This window comes from Phascolarctos cinereus, unplaced genomic scaffold, assembly GCF_003287225.1.
Source record: "Phascolarctos cinereus isolate Bilbo 61053 unplaced genomic scaffold, phaCin_HiC Scaffold_5;HRSCAF=322, whole genome shotgun sequence".
NCBI lineage: Eukaryota > Metazoa > Chordata > Mammalia > Diprotodontia > Phascolarctidae > Phascolarctos > Phascolarctos cinereus.
In genome coordinates this window covers 69,400,744-69,417,456 of record NW_027555958.1, presented here as the reverse complement: position 1 = coordinate 69,417,456, position 16,713 = coordinate 69,400,744, and the positions used below count along the sequence as shown (strand labels likewise).

At 35.4% G+C, this 16,713-nt stretch overlaps 1 protein-coding gene and 1 pseudogene across 3 annotated transcripts in view; one reads left to right on the top strand and one right to left on the bottom strand.

Annotated features, from left to right (window-relative positions):
* The window catches only part of CDC14A (cell division cycle 14A), a 234,694-nt gene that overhangs the window by 71,711 nt on the left and 146,270 nt on the right, over positions 1 to 16,713 (top strand). The gene's annotated exons all lie outside the window — the stretch shown is intronic.
* On the bottom strand, positions 2,684 to 3,379 carry LOC110217503 (mitochondrial pyruvate carrier 2 pseudogene; annotated as a pseudogene).

Sequence of the window (16,713 nt, the reverse complement as noted above, 5' to 3'; positions counted from 1 at the left end):
TGTTTACATGTGATTATTTTAAGTTTGAGAGACTATTTTTGTTTTTATAGGAGATTCAAATAAAAAACAAAATTGGTTATTTCATTTTAGAATATTGTAGGGCAATTGCATTAGAAAGTGAGAAGAGCAGTAATCCTCTGTTCTGATTTGACCACAAGTAGTTTATTTGTATTCAGCTCTGGGTGCCAGGTATTAGGAAACACTTTGATATAAACTGGAAGACTTTCAGAGGAGGGCAGCTAGGCTTGTCGGAAATCTAGAGATTGTGCCATATTAAATTGAAGTAATTAATGGCTGTTTTCAAGTAGCTGAAGCTTGTCTTTTGGAAGAGGGATTAGCTTTGTGCTGCTTGTCCACGGAAGATAGTACCAGATAGATGAAGTCGCAAAGAGTCAGATTTAGGCTTGAGGTTAGGAACAACTGTTTAACAATTATGACTGTCCATGAGATTAATGAACTGCTGCCTCAGGAAGTCATAGATTTCTTATTTTACAGGAAATATTCAAGCAAAAGCTGGCGCAGACTATTTGAAAATCAAATTCTTGTTGAGGTGTGTTTTGGCCTAGATAAATTCTGAGGTTCCTTCTAACTCTGAGATTCAGTGATTCTGCATATCTTAAAAAGTTGATAAAAATGGAGTGTAATTATTATTTGCTCATTGGCTGTATACAATGGAATGGAAGAAAATGCTGCTAAAATAATAAAATTTAGTAATTCTTTTGTCTTATGACAAAGTACGCTGCTATGGTTCTGGAAGAGCACTTTTCTCTGTAGAGCCAATTTTTAAATACAATACCATTTAAGAAAACTGAGGAAGAAACATTCTGAAGGCAGGGTGTAACTAGCTTTTTACTTGGACCTTTATTCTATAAAAATATTAATGTTTTAATAACCCTCCTTATGTAGTCTTTTTAAGTATTAGAAATAGTTCTGTGGAATACCCTGGCTAACTATCACTTTGCAGACAATTGGAAATTCCCTAGGATCCTCTTTTTTTTTTGTTTGTTTGTTTTGGCTAGGCAGTGGGGTTAAGTGACTTGCCCAGGGTCACACAGCTAGTAAGTGTTATGTATCTGAGAACGCATTTGAACTCAGGTCCTCCTGAATCCAGGGCAGGTGCTCTATCCACTACGCTACCTAGCTGCCCCTAGGATCCTCTTTTGAAAGCAAATCTAACCTAGTAATCTCATTAATTTGTTTCTGGGGTAAGAGAAATTAGTGATGTAACACTATGTATTTGAATGAACTCCTTGAAGAGAGGCATTACCAGTTTAGGGACATTAAAGTGATACTTTTTTCTCAGTGATGATTTTCAGTGGATTTGATATAGTGGAGAACATTTTATCCATTTTGTAGATGCTGATAACTAGGGCACTAAGAGATTCATAAAATCCTAGCTTTATAATGGAATAGACCTTAGAGAACAGCTAGGCCAATCTTTTCATTTTGTAAAGGGACTAACAGTCCCCAAGTGGTTAAGCAACTTGTCAAAAGTCATGTGGGTAGTAAGTGAAACAGAGGTAGAATTTGAAACCAAGTCCTTTGAATCAGAATTTAGTTTCTTTTCAGTACCTTGAGGTTGCATAAGACTGTAGTTTCTGAACTTTTTGATTTTATTCTCTTCTTGGTAAAAAATGGTTAGTATTTGTCCCATATGTTTACATATTTATATTTTATAAATTTATATATATATATATATACCCTATTATACTAATATATTATATAAATTATAAGACATACAAAAAGATGTTAAGGATAAGATAAAGTTGAAGAGGATTATTTAAAATAATTTCATTTGATTTATTAACACTTTAGAAATTTTTGATCTTACTGAAATATTAATATTTTAATTAGGGCTATGCTTAATTTTTTTGGGGGGCAATGGGGGTTAAGTGACTTGTTCAGGGTCACACAGCTAGTAAGTATTATATGTCTGAGGTCAGATTTGAACTCAGGTCCTCCTGAATCCAGGGCCGGTGCTTTATCCACTGCGTATGCCTCATAATTTTTGAAAAATTTGAAATAAGCAATTTGAAGGACTTTTTCTAAGTTCAATTTGTTTTAGTACTTGGCTTTAATGGCCTGACAAAGATACATACATCCAAATGAAAGAAGTACATTCAAATACTTAGTAAATAATGGTTCTCATTTTTCAGTACTACTCACCAGGTCTGCAAAGTTTTTTTTTTTTTGCAATTGGGCTAGTAAATTTTGATCTTCCTTGATTGTTGATCATTTGTTCTTTTAATATGGCCAAAATATGAAAATAATATGTAATAAAACAGTATTTTTAATATATAGATTCAAAGCTCATTGAAATGCTTCATTTGGAAGATTTTTAAATAGGTTAGAAAATTCTCTTGTTCTTTTTTTAAATGCATAGATATGAGAGCTTTTGTATCTTTTTGTCAACAAAAGCATAGTTTTAAAATGTTTTGTTAATGTTATTGTCACTAGCTAATTATCTCAAGGCACAGTATACATTAGGGCAAAGTTCATCATTAATAATAATAATAATTGTAAATCTATATTTTAAATAATCTTATTGATAAGTTCTTAGAGTGATTTCTTGTCAGATATGATTAGATTGTCATTGTACTTTTTATTTCATCATGTGACTGACAGTGTGCCTCATATTAAGAAGTGTCATCTCTGCCATTTCCTTATTGGTTTGTTTTTTTTTTTAACTAAAAGTGTGTTTTATTTTCAGTTCAGTCAAGGTACTGTATAATGGCTACAGTTACAGTCCCATCTGCAGAACATTAACATTGTTAGCCGTATCTTTTTGAAAACCAAATAATAAAATTAATCAAACTTCGGTCCCTTTGGTGGTAATAACTGCTTCTGGATTTGTTCAGCAGATCAAGAGCTCTTTACAAATTTTCCTTGGCTCTTAGTTCCCGTTTATACCTCCATATACGAAAGAGCTGAGAGCCTCCTGCGACACTGACAAAAAAATTAACAGCAAACAGACTCCAGTTTTTAGGAATAATAACAAGGGAGTATCTTGACCAAATTAACCCTGTAGCCATTAATACAGCCGACTGTGCTGTGCTGAGTTTTTCTGCTGGCCTGGCCATGTCAGCCAATCCAGCACAAACGAACCCCATTTCATAATTGGTGCCCAGAAAAACACAGTTCTAGGACCTGCCGGGTGGTTGTAGAGGGGCCTCACCTTTTCGGGCAGCACCAGCTCCACCTTGTCGAGCATGCAGTGGTAGGTGGCCCGCAGGCCTCAGACTCCGTGGGCGGCCATCCTCCCGGCTGAGACTCGGTGCACCCGCTCCCCTAGCTGACCAAGGGCAGCTCGTAACCTTTCCCTGCCTCAGTCACCGGTTTCCTCCGCTCCCCCAGGGTGCCCTTCTCGGTGAATTGCACCGCCCCCTGCTTTCCTTATTGGTTTTTTTGTGTTTTTGTTATTAGCATTCTTCCAAGGAATGTTTTTAAGCCACATGTCCGTTTTGTGAGAATTAGTTTAAATTAGGTCATACCATCCATAAATAAACGTAGCTGGGCACATGTAAACTGAATTATGCCAGGATATGCCAAAATTGAGTTAAAAGAGTAGAAGGGCACCTCTGCCAAACTCCTCCATCTTATGGAATTCAGGATATCTTGAATACCATATGTGATATGTGATCATTTGACATATGCACTGAGTGAGGGTTCCATGTCACCCCATATTTTCAGTATGATAAAGCTTAATTTCTTCCTTAGTTTTTTTTTTTTATTAAAAGATGAATATAAATAGCTAGTCTCATATATATTCTTCCTGTGATCTAATGAATCATGCCTCTTTGAGGCATATATCCCATCTTGGAGAACAATGGCTTAAGGTGTTAGAGTTGGGAATAGAATTGGTGTCTGTTTCTTTTAAAATTTTGAGTCCCAAATTCTCTCCTTCCTTCTTCCCCCCCACCCCACCCACTGAGAAGGCAAGTAGTATGATATCAATTATATATGAGAAATCATGCAAAATAATTTTAATATTAGTCATATTTCAAAAAATGCAAGAAAAATAAAGTGAGAAAATTATACTTCAGTTTGCACTCAGAGTTCCTCAGTTATTTCTCTGGCGGTGGATAGCATTTTTTTTCATCATCATGAGTCTTTTGGAATTGTTTTGGGTTATTGTATTGATCAGAGTAGCCAATTCTTTTGCAGTTGATCATCATTACAGCATTGCTGCACTGTGCACAGTGATCTCCCAATTCTTCTCACTTTACTTTAAATCTTTAAAAAAATTTAGGTCTTGCCATATTTTTCTGAAACCCACCACCCTTGTCATTTCTTATAACACAGTAGTACTCCATCACAGTCATATACCACTACTTATTCAGCCATTTCCCTGTGGATGAACGTCACCTCAATTTCCAATTCTTTGCCATCATAGTTAAAGAACTACTATAAATATTTTTGTACTTATAGGTCTCTTTGCTTTTTCTTTGATCTCTTTGGGATACAGACCTAGTAGAGGTATTGCTAGATCAAAGGGTATAAACAGTTTTATGGCTCTTTTGCCTAGATCCAAATTGTTCTCCAGAATTGTTGGACCCGTTCACTACTCCACCAACATTTTGTGAGTGTACTTATTTTTCCCTCATCCCCCTCCAGTACTTGTCATTTCTGATAGGTATGAGGTGGTACCTCAGAGTTGTTTTAATTTGCCTTTCTCTAATCAATAGTGATTTAGAGCATTTTTAATGTGACTATAGATAGCTTTGATTTCTTCTGAAATCTGCCTGTTTATATTCTTTGACCATTTATCGATTGGAGGATGGCTTTTATTTTATAAATTTGACTCAGTTCTATACTCAGTATATATTTAAGGAATGGGGTCTTTATCAGAGAAACTTTTTGTAAAAATTTTGGATATTACTTCATTATCTAATGGTACCTTTTAGCAAAATGTAGTTTCCTTGATTATCACTTTTAATTAGGTCTGTTTTATCTTTTGCTATGTCTGAGATCATGATTGCTACCTCTGCCCTTTTTTAGTTTAGCTGAAGCATATTAGATTTTACTCCAGCTCTTTCTTTTAACTTTGTATGTGTCTTTTTGTTTCAAGTATGTCTCTTGTAAGCAATGTTGTTAAATTCAGGTTTCTAATCCATTCTGCTATCTGCTTCCATTTTATGGGTGAGCTCATCCCATTCATATTCACTTTTATGATTACTGTGTTTTCCCCCTCCATCTCATTTTCTTCTGTTTCTTTTTCTCTCTTTTTATGTTGTCCTTCCTCAAAAGTCTGTTTTGCTTGTAATTACTGCCTCCCTTAATCTGTTTTACCTTTTATTAATTCCCCACCTTTCTGTCATCCCTTCCCCCTCCTATTTTCCTATTGGCTGTTACATTTCTATACACAACTGAGTGTGTCTGTCTGTCTATCTATCTATCTATCTATCTATCTATCTATCTATCTATCTATTTCTATCTGTCTATCTATCTGTCTGTCTGTCTGTCTGTCTGTCTATCTGTCTATCTATTCTTCCATCTTTGAACCAGTTCTGGTAAGAGTGAAATTCAAGCATTGCCTTCCAATCCCCATCTCCTACCATTTCCCTCTCCACTGTAAAAGTTCTTCCTTTGTGTGCTTCTTTTATATGAGAACATTTTCCCATTCTACCTCTCCTTTCCCCGTTCTCCCAGTGCATCCCTCTTTCTTTTTTTTAAGTTGAATTAAGCTTTTTATTTAATGGTACAAAAAATATTTAGTCAAACAGATGAAAGCCCATGTTATCATCGGACTCCTTGGATTCTTCTGTTTTTTGCTTCTTCTTTCTTCTCCTCAGCTAGGGCAGCTGTGATAGCAGGAGATACCCCTCCAGTAGGGACAGCACCACCAGCTGCTGGGGCATGTCTACCAACTTCTACATTGCACATGAGACTTGCGATATTCACATTGGACAGGGCCTTTGCAAATAATCCAGGCCAGAATGGTTCAACATTTACACCTGCTGCATTAATGAGGGCATTGATTTTATCCTCCATGACTGTAACCTCATCGTCATGAAGGATGAGGGAGGAGTAGAAGCAGGTGAGCTCGGAGATGGCCATTTCAGCAGCAGGATGAGGTGAGACTTGTTTGTAGTGGTGTTAGTTGCTGGATGAAGTGAGGGTTCATGCCAGCGTGGCCTTAGCTTCCGAAGAAGAACCAAGCACCTTATGGACAGCTGAAGAGAAAGCTGCATCCCTCTTTCTCACCCCTTAATTTTATTTTTTTAGATATCCCATCATATTCAACCCATATTCACACTGTTTATGCAAAGTTCTTGCCCTAATAACAATAAAGTTCTTAGGAGTTACACATAACATCTTCCCATATAGGAATGTAAACAGTTTAACTTTATCGAGACCCTTTCATGTTTATGTTTTGATGCTTCTCTTGAGTTTTCTGTTTGAATGACAAATTTTCTGTTCAGTTCTATTCTTTTTATCAGGAATACTTGAATGGTTCTCTATTTCATTAAACATCCATTTTTTCCTTTAAGGGTTGTAGTAAGCTTTGCTGAGTAGGTTATTCTTGGTTGTAATCCTAACTCCTTTGCCTTCTGGAATATCATATTCAAACCCTCCAGTTCTTTAATGTAGAAGCTGGTTAATCTTGTGTTATCCTAATTGTAACTTCATGATATTTGAATTGTTTTTTTCTGGTTGCTTATAATATTTTTTCTTTAATTTGGGAGCCCTGGAATTTGCCTATAATATTCCTGAGAGTTTTCATTTTGGGATCTCTTTTGAATTCTATTTTACCCTCTTGACCTAAGATATCAGGACAGTTTTCCTTGAAAATTTCTTGAAAGTTGATGTCTAGGCTTTTTTTTTTATCATGGCTTTCAGGTAGTCCAGTAATTCTTAAATTATTTCTCTTTGATCTGTTTTCTAATTCAGTGGTGTTTCCATGAAATATTTCATATTTTCTTCTATTTTGCATTTTCTGATTTTGTCTTATTGTTTCTTAATGTCTGATGGAGTCAATAGCTTCCACTTGGCCAATTCTAATTTTTAAGGAATTATTTTCTTCAGTAAGATTTTGTACTTCTTTTTTCTCCATTTAGCTGATTATGTTTTTTTTAAATTTTTTTTATTAATTTATTTTGTTTTTATCAACAATCACTTCCATATGCTTTTGAGTTGAAAATTTTTTCCCCCTTCCTCCCCCCCACCCAAGACGGCACACAATCTGAAATAGGCTTTACATTTACATTCCTATTAAACAGATTTTCACATTAGTGAAGTTGTAAGTAAAAATGGAAACCAATAGGAGGAACCACCAGAAAGATGAAACAAAACTCAACAGAAGATAAAAATAAGTGGTAGCGATTCAACTTCCATAGTTCTTTCTTTGGATGTAGACAGCATTTTCCATCCCGAGGCCTCTGGAGATGTCTTAGATCCTTGTAATGCTGAGAAGGGTTCAGTTTAACAATATTAGTCATCGCATAATGTGGCTGTTATTGTGTACAAAGTCCTCTTGGTTCTGCTCATTTCACTCAGCATCAGACCATATAAGTCTTTCCAGGTTTTTCTGAAGTCAGCCTGTTCATCATTTCTTATAACACAGTAGTATTCCATTACATTCATATACCACAACTTGCTCAGCCATTCCCCAATTGATGGGCATCCTCTCAATTTCCAATTCTTTGCCACCACAAAAAGAGCTGCTGTGAAGATTTTTGTACATGTGGGTCCTTTTCCCATTTGTTTGATCTCTTTGGGATATAGCCCTAGAAGTGCTATTGCTGGATCAAAGGGTATGCACATTTTTGTAGCCCTTTGGGCATAGTTCCAAATTGTTTTCCAAAATGGTTGGACCATTTCACAACTCCACCAACAATATATTAGTGTTCCAATTTTGCCTCATCTTCTCCAACATTTATCATTGTCCTATTTTGTCATGTTGGCCAACCTGATAGGTGTGATGTGGTACCTTAGAGTTGTTTTGATTTGCATTTCTCTAGTTGATAAACGATTTAGAGCATTTTTTCATATGACTATAGATGGCTTTAATTTCTTCATCTGAGAACTGTCTGTTGATATCCTTTGACCATTTATCAGTTGGGGAATAGCTTGTGTTCTAATAAATTTGTCTTAATTCTGTATGTATTTTAGAAATGAGGGCTTTATCAGAGAGACTGGTTGTAAAAATTCTTTGCCAATTTTCTATCTTCCTTCTAATCTTAGTTGCATTGGCTTTGTGCAAAAACTTTTCAATTTAATGTAATCAAAATTGTCCATTTTGCTTTTCGTAATGTTCTCTATCTCCTGTTTGGTCATGAATTCTTCTGTTCTCCATAGATCTGATAGGTAAACTATTCCTTGTTCTCCCAGTTTACTTATGGTCTGATTATGTTTTTTAAAGGGCTCTTTTCTTCTGTGAATATTTGTGTCTTTTTTTTTTTACCACTAGGCCAAGTTCTATTTTTCAGGTGTTATTTTCTTCAGTATTTTTTTGTGCTTATTTTACCAAACTGTTAATTCTCTCTTCGTATTTTCTTGTTATTACTGTCATTTCTTTTCCCAGTTTTTCCTTTACCACTTTTATTTCTTTCTTTAATTCTTTTAGGAATTCTTGTTGGGCTTGGGTCCAGTTAGCATTTTACTTTGAGGCTTTGTTTCTAGCTGTTTTCATAGTGTTGTCTTCTGAGTTTATGTCTTGGTCTTCCCTGCCACCTGTAGCTTTTTTATGGTCAACTTTTTTCTTGTTTGCTTATTTTCCAGCCTAGTTCTTCACTTTGAACTTTGTGTTAAAGTTGGGTTTTGCTTACCTAGGTGTGGGGATGCACATTCCAAGCTTCAGGCTTTTTTGTGCTACTATTTTCAGAGGTAGTTCTGGCAGTCTGCTGGCATCTCTGCTTCTGATGAAAGTCCTTCTGAACACATTATGACAGCATGCTATGTTGGCAAGAACATTGGTATCAGCAGACCTAACTTCTGTCTAGCTGCATCCTTGTGAAAATCACTAAGCTTCTTTGGGTTTCAGTTTTTACATCTATGAAAATGAAAGGAATGAACTATAAGATCTATAAGACCCTTTCCTATTCCTGTGGTTAGTTTATAAAATCTTAACCACATAGTGTTTTGTTCATATTATTAGTTTCATGGCTGAGTATGCAGAGAAGATCATGGCAGAGTATTATGGGAATCTAGGTCTGGTTTGTAGTTACAATACGTATTCTAGCTAGCTATCTCTATCTATCTGTCTCTCTGTCTATCTGTCTGTCTATCTATCTATCTATCTATCTATCTATCTATCTATCTATCTGTCTCTTGCCTTCAAATATCTAGATCACAGAGGCTACAGGTATTGGTGACAGGTATCTGTTAATCAGATAGAATGTTGGAAGAAAGCACTTTGAAGAAAGAGTTGAGGAGTGACTGGATGTGCAGCACCTCTTTTTATGGAGTCAGGGAAATGCTTGTTCTGGGATCCATGAGGATTGAGGAAGAATCTGTTCAACAGAGAGAGAAGGTGATGAGGATAGATTTCTTTCTTGTAATAACTGTCATAAGTGTTTTCTGAGGAAGTTCTATAAAAAGAATTTATTGAAGAGTGCTAGCAGTACAATGTATTTTCAGAAAGACTGTTATGTTTTGAAGAGGAGCAAAGAAAAATGACTAATTCAGAAAAGAAATAAGAAAAAGATGCTTTAAGAGATTTTTAATCATCATCTGTAGTGAATTTGATGATTAGAGACCAAGTTTCCATATTTTAGGCGGAGTCTCTGGACAAATGAATAAGTTACTGATACTTTGAGAATTTGAATTGACTCTGGCAATAACATTGGTCATAGTGAAAATGTTATAAATAGTTGTATCTGCTTATGTTTATTGCTCTAATTTAAAAATAAATTCTGTATTTTGTAATTTTAATGTTTGTTCAATTATGGATGAATAAGAGTAATTACTAATGGGAAAGGAGGCTTCTCTGGTTCATTGAATGATACTTAATGAATGAGGGTTGGAGCTAATTAAAGGCCTACTGAGAAAGAGGTTGTATCTTTATTAATGAGAAATTATCACAATATAATCCTAGGTTGCTATATACAATTCAAGAGAATCAAATTCAATATACGGTAAAAAGTCAACTGGCAGTTTGAAGTTGTGGTGAATACATTTCTTATATGTAAAATGCTTGGCAAACTCTAAGAGCACTGTATAAATGTCAGATATTATTGCCTCATATACTTTATTGATCATTTTAAATCCCATGTCTTCATTGCATTGTCCTCCAGCCCACATTGCAGTCCTCCTTTTCTGAATTCTGTAACAGTTACCACCATTCCCAGATTTAGGACTTTTTCATATTGTACAGTAATTGTTACTCATTTGTATATCTTACTTCCTTCAGTATGTTTCAAAATCCTTCAACAAAGCACCTCCTTGGACGTAGCACAGTTGAACAGTTATTAGGCAGTGTGGTGTCAGTCAGCTAGCATTGATTAAACATCTGCTGTGTACCAGGCACTGTGCTAAGCAGTGGAGAGATAAGAAAAGCAAAAACCAGTTTGTGCTCTCAAGGAGATCATAGCCTAAAAGGAGAGGCAACATGTATGAAACAACTATGTACAAACAGGATATGCACAGGACAAATTGGGGATAGTCTAAGAAGAAAAGCAGTAAGATTGAGAAGGATTGGGAAGGACAAAAGGTGGTGGGACTTTAGCTGAGAGTTGAAGAAGGCCAAGGAAGTGAGGAGGCCGAGATGGGGAATAAGAACATTCTAGGCATGAAGGACAGTCAGTGAAAATGCACAGTGGGGAGATGGTGTGTCCTGTGCTAGGATCAGCAAGAATACCAGTGTCATTGCATTGAAGATTAAGTGTAGTGGGAATAAAGTGCAAGAAGACTTACTGAAAAGGTAAGAAGGGGTTATGAAGGACTTTAAAAGCCAAGCAAATAATTTTTTATTTGATCCTAAAAATGATAGTGATCTAGTAGAGTCTATTGAGTAGGAGGGTGACATGAGCAGACTTTTTAATAAGGCCACTTTGACAGCTGACTGGAAGGTTGATTGGAATGGGGTAGAGACTTGGAAGGGACCAGCCAGCAGGCTATTGGAATGGTCCAGGTGTGAGGTTATGTGAATCTGCATCATGGTGGTTCAAGTAACAGAGTCGGGGATGGAAATAGGAGATAATCAGAAGGTAGAAATGACAGGACTCTGCAGTTGATTGGATAGTGGAGGGTGAGACTAATGATGACTTCTTTTGACTTCAAGCAACTAGGTAGGATTTTAGCAGTCAGAGACAGTGAGGGAAGTCATAAGAGAGCTAATTTCAGTGATGTTAAGCAAACATCAACGGCCATAATATGGACTGATTATTTTTTACAAAATCTAATCTGTATCATTAACAGCCATTTCATAAATGTGTAATTTGAGATTCTAAGAGGGATAGAAAAACTAAATGCTATGCATCTGGCTCATCAAAACATAACATCACTACTAGAGAACTAATTGGAGCTTATGTTCTGTCATCCCGAGATTTTCATATAAAAAGGAGACATTTTGATTTAGTGACTATAGGAACTAAAGTTTGGACGACAGTTTTCTTAGTATTTCTGTTTTCAGTGGTTGGTAATTTTAAAAAAGCATTGCTTCATTTTTTTTTTTGAGGAAGTCTCCCTGTCACCTAATCTTCCATGGAGGGTCCATATTTTATTTAGGAATTATATTCTTCAGTCTATTTCAAATTATGATTCTTTAATACTTGAAATCAATTAATCAACAAGTATGTATTAAGCACCTACTATGTACCAGGAACTATCCTCAGCACTGAGGATATAAGTACCAAGAATGAAACAATCCCTACTGGAAAGGAGTTCACATTGTAATTGGAGAGATGCCTCTATATATCTACAATATAAACACAAAATGAATAAATGCAAGTATATACAAAGTAGTTAAATATAAAGTAAGTCAGGAAGGATGGCCCTAGTAGCAGGAGGGGTAGCAGGAATGGTTTCCTGTAGAAGAGGGTGCTTGAGCTGTGACTTTTAAAATAATTTTTATTTTTATTCTGAACTTAAGAAATCATTCAATCACCAGCCGTTCATTAAGCGTCTTTTATGTTCCAGACATTGTGCTAAGCACTGAGGATACCGAGAAAGGTTGTAAAAAAAAGGTTTTTGCCTTTAAGGAGCCCACATTCTAATGGGGGAAGCCATGCTGCAAATGGCATAAGACGTAGTCTCAGAGTAAAAGACACTAGCTGTGGTGGTAGTGATGGGAGCTAAGAGGAAGAGGCGGCTAGGTGGTGCAGTGGGTAGAACACTGAGCCTGGAGTCAGGAAGACCTGAGTTCAAGTCTAGCTTCATGGAATTAACAGCTGTGTGACCCTGGGCAAATCACTTAACCCTTTCTGCTTCAGTCTTCATATGTAAAATGATCTAGAGAAGGAAATGGAAAACCACTCCAGTATTTTGCCAAGAAAACCCCAAATAGGGTCACAAAGAGTTGGACACGAGTGAAACGACTGAGAAACCACAAAACAACGGTGTGTATATATGTATATGAACGTGTATATATGTATAAACACACATACTGAAAAAGAAGATTGTATGTGAGTTATGTATAGCTTGCTTTTCAAATATATGATAAGATCAGCCCATAGCTTTCAGTGTTATTTTGCTTGTCTGGCCTTCTTTCTAGCTTGTCTTCTGTTATTTTCCGTCCATTAAAAAAAAAAAAAAGAAAAATGCCCCCTCTCTCTGTCTCTCAATATCCGTATCCCTCTTTACCCTCTACCTCCTGAAATGGGAAAAAAACCAAAAAAGAAACAAAGCCCTCGGAATAGATACACATAGTCAAGTAAAACAAATTCACGTATTATGTGCCTGAAAATGTATTTCTCATTCTTCATCTTGAGTCCATCACCTCTCTGACAAGAGGTGGAAAGAAAGTTTCTGCATTTCTCTGGAATTGTGGTTAGTCATTATGTCAGTCAGTTCTCCAATGTTTCAGTTGTTTTTCTTTATAATGTTTTTGCGGTATACAATGTTCTGCTGATTCAACCGGCATACAGTGTTCTACTGATTCTGCTTAAGTAACTACATCAGTTCATACAGATCTTCCTAGGTTTCTCTAAAACTGTTCCTTTCATCCATTTCCCAACTAATGAGTGTCCCCTTAGTTTCTAGTTCTTTGCCACCACACAAAGAGCTTTTATGACTATGTTTAAACATGAGTCCTTTTCTTCTTTCTTTGATGCCTTTGGGGTATAGACCTGATAGTGGTATTGCTGAGTTAGAGGGTTTGCACAGATTGCTCACTTTTTTGGACATAGTTTTAAATTGTTTGTCAGAATGGCTGGGCCAGTTTGTAGCTCCACTAATAGCACATAAGTGTACCTGTTTCCCTACAGCCACTCCCACAACCAGTTTTTTTGAAAGTTAAAAAAAAATTTTAAATTTAACCTTGTTAAATATTTCCCAATTACATGTAAAAATTTTTTACCATTTATTTTTAGAAATATTGACTTCTAAATTCTCTCCGACCTTCCTGCTTTTTCTCTACCTCTTCAGCAGGCAAGCAGTATGATATCAATTATTCATGTGAAATGATGCAAAATATTTCTATATTAGGTATGTTGTAGAAGAACGCACACAACCCCTCTCCCTCCCAGGAAAAACAGAGAAAGTGAAAAAAGTATACTTGAATCTGCACTCCGAATTAGTTCTCTTTCTGGATGTAGTTATCATTTTTCATCATAAGTCCTTTGGAATTGTTTTGGATCACTGTCTTGATCAGAATAGCCAAGTCTTTCACAGTTGATCATCCTTATAATATTGTTGTTACTATGTACAATGTTCTCCTGGTTCTGCTCACTTCACTCTGCATGAGTTCATACAGATTTTTCCAGATTTTTCCGAAACTGTCCTGTTTATCATTTCTTATAGCACAACAGTATTCCATCATAGTCTTATACCACGACTCGTTTAACAATTACCTAATTGATGGGCATCCCCTGAATTCCTATTTCTTTGCCAGCACAAAAAGAATGGCTATAAATATTTTTGTACAAATAGGTTCTTTTCAATTTTCTTTGATCTCTTTGGGATGTAGACCTAGTAGTGGTGTTGCTGGGTCAAAAGTTACCCACAGTTTTATGATTTGTTGGAAGTAGTTCTATATTGTTCTCTAGATTGGTTGGACTAGTTCACAACTCTACCAGTAGTGCATTAGTGTCCCATTTTTCCCCATATCCCTTCCGTCATTTGTTGTTTTCCTATTCTGTCATGTTAGCCATTCTGATAGGTGTGGGGTGGTATCTCAGACTTGTTTTAATTTGCATTCCTGTAATCAGTAGTGATTTAGAGCATTTTTTCATGTGACTGTTGATAGCTTTTATTTCTTCTGAAAATTCTCTTCATATCCTTTGACCATTTGTCAATTGGGGAATGGCTGATTTGGCTTACTTATATTTGAGAAATGAGGCCTTTATCAGAGAAACTGGCTGTAAAATTCTCCCCCTCCCCCAGCTTCTGTTTTCCTTCTAATTTTGGCTGCATTAGTTTCGTTTATGCAACCCCTTTTTAGTTACATGTAATCAAAATTACATTTTACTTACTGTGAGCCTTTCTAGCTCTTGTTTGGTCATAAATTCTTCCCTTTTCCATAGGGATATATTTCCATTTTCCCTTAATATACTGGTGATATCACCCTTTATGTATAAATCATTTCTCTTTCTTATCTTGGCATATGGAATACGATGTTGGTCTATGCCTCCTTTCTTCCAAACAGCTTTCTAGTTTTCCCAGTAATTTTTGTCAGATGATGAGTTCTTACCTCAAAAGCTTGAATCTTTTGGTTGCTCAAATACCCGATTATTATGGTCATTAACTATTGTGCGCCTAATATATTCCACCGGTGTACTCTGTTTCTTAGCCAGTACCAGATTATTTTTATGATTACTACTTTGTAATAAGGTTTGAAATCTGGTATTTTTTCATTTATTCTTTTGATATTCTTGAACTTTGGTTCTTTCAGATGAATTTTTAAATTATTTTTTTCTAGCTCTGTAAAATAACTCTTTGGTAGTTTGATTGGTACAGCACTGAATGAATGAGTTAAAATTAGGTAAAATTGTTATTTTTATTATATTGCTCAGCCTACCATGAGTAATTAACATTTCTCCAATTATTTAGCTGTGTCTTTATTCATGTGAAGAGTGGTTTGCAATTGTATTCATATAGCCCCTGGGTTTGTCTTGGCTGGTAGACTCACAAATATTTTTTATTGTTTGCAACTATTTTAAATGGAATTTCTTTTCCTTTCTCTTGCTGCTGGGTTTTGTTGGTAGTACAGTATATAGAAATGGGTTTATTTTATAACATGCAACTTTGCTAAAGTTGTTAATTGTTTGAACCTGTTTTTTAATTGATTCTCTAGGATTCTCTAAGTATACCTTCATATTATCTGCAAAGAGTAATAGTTTTATTTCCTCATTTCCTATTTTTATTCCTCCATTTTTTTTCTGTCTTATTGTTATGACTAGGATTTTTAATATAATGTTGAATAACAGTGATGATAATGAACATTCTTGTTTCACCCCTGATCTTATTGGGAAGGCTTCAAGTTTATCCTTATTACAGATAATGCTTGCTCTTTGTTTTAGACATATATTACTTATTTTAAGAAAGGCTCCATTGATTCATATGCTTTCTATTGTTTTTTAAAATAGAAATGGGTGTTTTATTTTGTCAAAAAAATTTTCTGCATCTGTGGATATAATCTTAAGATTTTCATTGCTTTCACAACTGTTAATTTTTTTGGTCACTTTTTCCAATCTAGAGTGTGAAGTGGAATCTCAGATTTGTTTCAATTTGTATTTCTCTAATTATTAGTGATAACTACATTGATAACTTCTTCCTTTGAAAACTCTTCATATCCTTTGATCATTTATCTGTTGGTGGGAAAGGCTCTTGTGTTTATAAGTTTGAATCAGTCCCTTATATATCTTGTGTATGAAACCTTTATGAGAGAAACTTTCTGCAAATATTTTTTGCATGTATTTGGTTCTCTTCTAATTTCAACTTCATTGGTTTTGTTTGTATAAAAGCATTTAAATTTTATATGATTAAAGCTGTTTTATCTTCTGGGATCCTATCTATCTCTTATTCAATCATGAAATGTTTCCCATCCACAGATTCAAAGTGTAGTTTCTTTCTTGTTCCTCTGATGTGTTTATGATGTCACCTTTTATGTCGTAAGTCGTATATCCATTTGGTGCCTTATCTTGGTATGTGGCGTGAGATTTTTAGAGAAATATTTAATTTCTTTAAGATTACTTTACAGTTTTTCTAGAAGTTTTTAAGTGAATAGTGAGGCCTTACCACAATAGCTGAGATGTTTGGAAACATTAAGTACTAGGTTGCTAGGTTTATTTGTTCTCTACGTTGTGTTACATAATAATGTTCCACAGACTGACTTATCTGTTTTTAAACCAGTACCAAATCATTTTGATGATTACTGTTTTGTGGTATAGTTTGAGATCTGGTACTGCCAAGCCCTCTTCTTTCTCACCTCCTACCCTCGTAATTTCCCCATGAGATCCTTGACTATTTCCTCCTCCAAATGAATCGTCATTTTTGTAGCTTTATAAAGTGATACTTTATAGCTTATATAGGGCAATGATTAAGTAAAGTAATATAGGTTGTATTGTTGTTTTTATTATGTATGCATAACTTCCCCATGAACAGTGAATAATTTCT